Below are 6,028 nucleotides of genomic sequence, written 5' to 3'. Positions count from 1 at the left end.
ATACCTTTTTTTTCAAACCAAGCCTTACACTTGCTACATTTCTTCTTCACATGTCCATTCCTGCCACAAAAGTAGCATTTGACAGTGAATTTTCTCTCATGATTCTGGTTACTTTCCCCAGGTCTATCTTTCTTTGGTGAGATTTTTTTATCATTCCGAAACTTTCTTTTCCTTTTCATGCTTACTTGAGATACATTAAGAGCAAGACATTTTCCTTCTTGCCTAACCTCACTTCCTCCTGAACACATTTACTTGACAACTCATTCAAATTCCACTTTTCACTGTTAGCATTATAGTGAATTTTGAATGGTTCAAATTGCGATGGAAGTGAGTTAAGAATAAAATGTACTAAGAAGGACTCATCTATGCCTATGCCCAATTCTTTAAGTTTTGCAGCCTTTTTAGACATGTTCAAAATATGTTGCTGAACACCTTTCTGACCATCATATTTCATGGTGGTCAATTCAGCCATTGATGTGCCTGCAAGGGACTTATCAGCGCTTTTAAAACACTCCTCGACATTCTTTAGAAATTTTGAGGCAGACTCAGTAGCCGGAAGAGAGATCTTAATATTGCTGGCTATAGTCATTCTCATAAACATCATACTGAGTCTATTAGACCTTGTCCATGCTTTATAATTTTCAACATGTGCCGGAGTACTATAATTTATCCGTTATTTTCGCAGGTTTTTCCTGTAATTAAAGCCATATCAAGATCTAATACTCCCAGCGAGAATTGAAGCCTTTCTTTCCATTCCGCAAAATTAGACCCGTAAAACACAATCATTCTAGATGCCACGTTATGCAATGAAGAAGGAACTGTTCAAATAAAACATAATGCTCACAATTAAACCTCATATCAAAATATTAGGATGAACCATTGATATCACAAAAATTTTCCTTTGGGTAAATTTAAGCATATTTATTGTTCACTCCATGAAAGCTTAACTATTCAATTACTTGTGCTATTTACATGTAACCTTTGGGTTTCCATTATACCTACATAAATAACACAAATAATTAACTTTCATGTTAGAAAATCAATACTCTCCTTTGGGCTAGTATCAATCCCTAATCACAAACACACTTTATCCTTAATAAGTTTTCCTTAATCTTTTATTTAAATTAATAAGTGCATACTTCACTTCTTTAGGCCAATTTGGTGACAATCTAAATTAGTGATTTATACACCCATTAATTTTACATACGACATACTCTTAGAAGAGTAATTAATTTACCATAATATGAATTTTAAGCTTAAATTCAAATTAGTGGACAATCCAACATTTAAGCATTCCATAATGTCCAAATAAAATTGTCATAAATTCATAATAATTAAATAATACACAAATATGATAAAAGCCCCAACTTTATTTCATTTTATTATGGTTATTTATTTAATTAACCATTACCGAAAATAAGAACTAAATTAGCCCAAAAAATCTAGTTCATGAAAATGTGATTTGAAGGTACATGTAGATACATAATCATGTAACAATCAAAAGCCCCAAAACAATTTGTAAAAACCACACACAAATTTCACCCAATTTGAGAGATCTTCAACCGAAAAATTAGGGTTCTTCATGCAAAATCAATTCATAATTCATCAAGAAAGCATGTTAAAATGCAACAAAAATCATTTATATTACCTATAATATGAGTCTATCATTTCCCCTCAATCAATTTTGCAATATACCATCAATTTCATGTCCGAAAAAATCCAATTTGGGCTTGATACGAAAATGGTATTTTCGAACCCTAGAATTCGAAAATCTCTTTGTGAATGCAACCAAAATGCAATTAAATTTCACCATATATCAATAACAACATGACAAACATAATCCATGCATCAATTTGGCCAAAAAATCGATTTTAAGAACGACCCAATTGATTATTTTGGGCGAAAATTTTGAAAAAGAAGCATGCAAAATACATATCATGTAGTTGATGAAAAAATAATTAATTCATACCATACATTTACATCAACATGGTGGACAAAAGCCCTAAGTTAATTAAGCATAATATTAACTTTAAGAAACTGAAAATGAGGGCATGCATGAACGATTTTAGCACACTTTATGAACAAACTCAATTCAACGAATTTGATAATATATGTATCAAAACAGGCTCTGATACTAAATCTAAGAAATACTTAAGAAATTTAATACGGAAATAAACCTTAAGCCTAGAATCAATTGATACATTACACAGCGTTTGATGAGCTTGAAGCCATGATTGTACCTTTGGTTGGATATGTGTGTTTTTTTTTATGCAATATGTGTGTTTTTTTTTTCATGTATTATAAAATCTTTTAATTTTAATGTAATTCCATTATAATTTATTTTTATGCATGCATCATTTTTATTTCAGCTATGTCATTCAAGGCAGTCCAACTTACTGTCCAAGATCATTATGTAAGTATTACAAACAATAATGAACATATTTAGTTTATTTTGCATCAAAAAAATAAAAAATAAATTAAATAGATAAAGGTTTATTAACCATGAAGTACTTATTAAACGCATTGAATTTATGATCGAGGCTATTGTCAAAAAAAAAAAAAAAAGAATTTATGATCGAGTAAATTTAAGAAAATAGTCTCAATATGTAATATTTTGTATGCAGTTTCTATATGATAATGTACTATAACTAATTATCCTACACTATTGTACGTGATCTAAACTTTCAGGTTGTTATCGATAATGGGATACTCGAAATTACAATATCAAACCTGACGGGATCATCACAAAGATAAAGTACAATGCTATAGAGAATTTGTTTGAGGACATAGTTGTAGAAGAACATAGAGGGTATGCTAGCTATGTAGAAATAATATTGTCAGAGCAAGACTTTTCTCAACTAAATTGTTTAAGACTTCTCAAAACAATCTTACAATAATCGAATAATGATCAGCGATCTTGATCCATACTAATTAACTATTAACACTCTAATTCTCTTATAACATCCATACTAAGAACTTAACATCAATATACAAACAACTACATTAAAACTATTCGACATAATCGAAGACTTACTCCACTCTCTACTACGTACTGTCTGATTTTGATCAATCTTGATCATGTTGTGGTGGTTTTGATCGTAGCAGTTTGTTTTTTGCCATTAGTAAAGCTTTGGGTATGATAGACTCATTTGAAAAATGTTGTTTAAGTTTGTTTAAGAAGTCTGATTTGCTTTGGGCGCCAACTTCATCTTGAATTGTTGTTGTCAGTTTATTTTTATCTTTTCTTGGAACTTCTCCATCTTCTTGAGTGTTGGATCCCAAACCGAATGCCTCCTTTATTGCAGTTCACAACATGCCAAAAATTACCGTCTTACTAATGTCTCTCGAATTCTCCCATAAAAAGTTAACTGCGAGTTTTCGGAGATTGGTACTGTTTGGAGGCTTTGTTTTTGTTGGAGATCTACCTTGCATTTCAATCTTCTCGAGCAATCGTGTTTGTTTTTCTAGTTGAATGAGCATTTTCCGAAGGAGATAACGATTCGAACTTCGATGTTTAAGAACATCATCTTCATCATCACGATCCTCTCGTGGGGGATTAACCATAAACATTTACGTAATTTGTTAATTCATAAATAATTTTATGTAATTTGTTAATTACTTCATTCATTATTTTAATTGCATTATTTACACTTTTCCACTATTCACTCAACTCTTTTGAATTTCTTTTGTGAGATCTACCTTGCATTTCAATCTTTTCGAGCAATCGGGTTTGTTTTTCTTGTTGATTTAGTATCTGCTGAAGGAGATAAAGAATCAAACTTCCATGATTAAGCGGGAATGGGTTTGCATTTGATGCAGGTTGAGTACAAGAAGATGAAAGTGGGACATGCTTTTTATCATCATCATGTGAAAGTGGGACATTCAGAACATCATCTTCATCATCACGATCATCATGCTTGTTGTTTGTCTTCTGTTGTTGTTGTTGAACATGAGGGCTAACCTCAACAGCAACATTAAGAGGAACAGATTGTTGAAAAGAAGGGAAAGCATCGACCACATGATCATCATCATCATCATTTGAAAGTGGAACATTAGGAACATAATCTTGATCATCATCATCATAAGAAGTAGAAGATTGATGAGAGGAAGAGGGAGCATGAACCACATGAACATCATCTTCATCATGATGATCAGAACTCAAAGAATGATGTTTCTTCTTCTGTTGTTGTTGATCATCATGAGAGGGAGTAACCATCTTCTTTTGATTAGGGTTTCCATACTCCATAATTGAATTGGTTGATTTATAAAACCAAGAAAATGATGAAACTAATTGAATGAGTGATTAGGTTTTTGTTAGATTGGTTACTCTCTCAAAACTAACTAAGAAATTGAAGGTTGTTAATGATTGAATAGAAGGTCTTGGATTTTCTTGAAGAACGATTATACTAAGTTGTTGTAAGTAGAATAAATGAAGAAGGCCCATTAACATCTCCTATATATATTGGGATATTTAAATATATCCATTACCTAAGCTAGCCAATGTCGGTTGTTACATGTTAATTATCCAATACTACTTTTTTTTTTCTTCCTTTTTAAATTAAAATAAATGTTATCCTAAGACTTGTCTACTTTTTTTTCTTGATTGGATTGGAAGTGCAACAATCAATATTACCATACCAAAGCAAATCTTGTACTACCTCGTTAACAGTTATTTGCAATAAAGGGGGTATGCGCGGACTCCTAGGCAAAAGTTTACAGCATGATTATTGAAAATTAAGGGCATGTGGTTAATTATTAATCCAACCCAAAAAAAAAAAAGAACAAAATTCAACTAAAATTAAACTAATTGAATCAATTGAAAGCCAATTACATTCAAACAAAGCTAATTAAATCAATTCAAAGGTAATTGCATTCAAACAAAGTTAATTGAATCAATTGAAAGCTAATTGCATTCAAACAAAGTTAATTGAATCAATTGAAAGCTAATTGCATTCAAACAAAGCTAATTAAATCAATTGAAAGCCAATTGTATTCAAACAAAGCTAATTGAATCAATTCAAAGCTAATTGCATTCAAATAAAGCTAATTGAATCAATTGAAAGCTAATTGCATTCAAACAAAACTGATTAAATAAATAAAAAAAAAGGCTTATTGAATCAACTGAAAGCCAATTGCATTCAAACAAAGTTGATTGAATCAAATCCAATTGCATTCAAACAAAGCGAATTGAATCAGTTGAAAACTAATTGCATTCAAACAAAGCCAATTGCATTCAATTAAAGCTGATTTAATCCATTGAAAGCTAATTGCATTCAAACAAAGCTAATTGAATCAATTGAAAGCGAATTGCATTCAAACAGAACTAATTGAATCAATTAAAGGCCAATAGCATACAAACAAAGCTAATTGAACAATTCAAAGCTAATTGCATTCAAACAAAGCTAATTAAATAAAATAAAGCTAATTGAGTTAATTCAAAGCTTATTGCATTCAAACAAAGCTAATTGAATCAAACAAAGCTAATTGCATTCAAACAAAGCTAATTGAATCAATTGAAAGCCAGCTACATTCAAATAAAGCTAATTGAATCAATTCAAGCCAATTGCATTCAAACAAAGCTAATTAAATCAATTGAAAGCTAATTGCATTCAAACAAAGCTAATTGAATAATTTCAAAACTAATTGCATTTAAAACAAAGCTAATTGAATCAATTAAAGGCATTCAAACAAAGCTAATTGAATCAATTAAAGGTCAATAGCATTCAAACAAAGCTAGTTGCAATCAAACAACTTGAATCAATTCAAAACTTATTGATTCAAACAAAGCTAATTGAATTCAATTCAAAGCTAATTGCATTCAAACAAAGCTAATTGAATCAATTGAAAGCTAATTGCATTCAAACAAAGTTAATTGAATCAAACAAAGTTAATTGAATCAAACAAAGCTAATTGAATCAATTGAAAGCCGATTGCATTCAAACAAAGTTGATTGAATCAATTGAAAGGCAATTGCATTCAAACAAAGTTGATTGAACCAATTGAAAGCCAATTGCATTCAAACAATGTG

This window comes from Chenopodium quinoa, unplaced genomic scaffold (assembly GCF_001683475.1).
Source record: "Chenopodium quinoa cultivar QQ74 unplaced genomic scaffold, ASM168347v1, whole genome shotgun sequence".
NCBI classification, from domain to species: domain Eukaryota; kingdom Viridiplantae; phylum Streptophyta; class Magnoliopsida; order Caryophyllales; family Amaranthaceae; genus Chenopodium; species Chenopodium quinoa.
The sequence above is the reverse complement of the archived record's forward strand: the minus strand, read 5'-3'. Positions refer to the sequence as shown.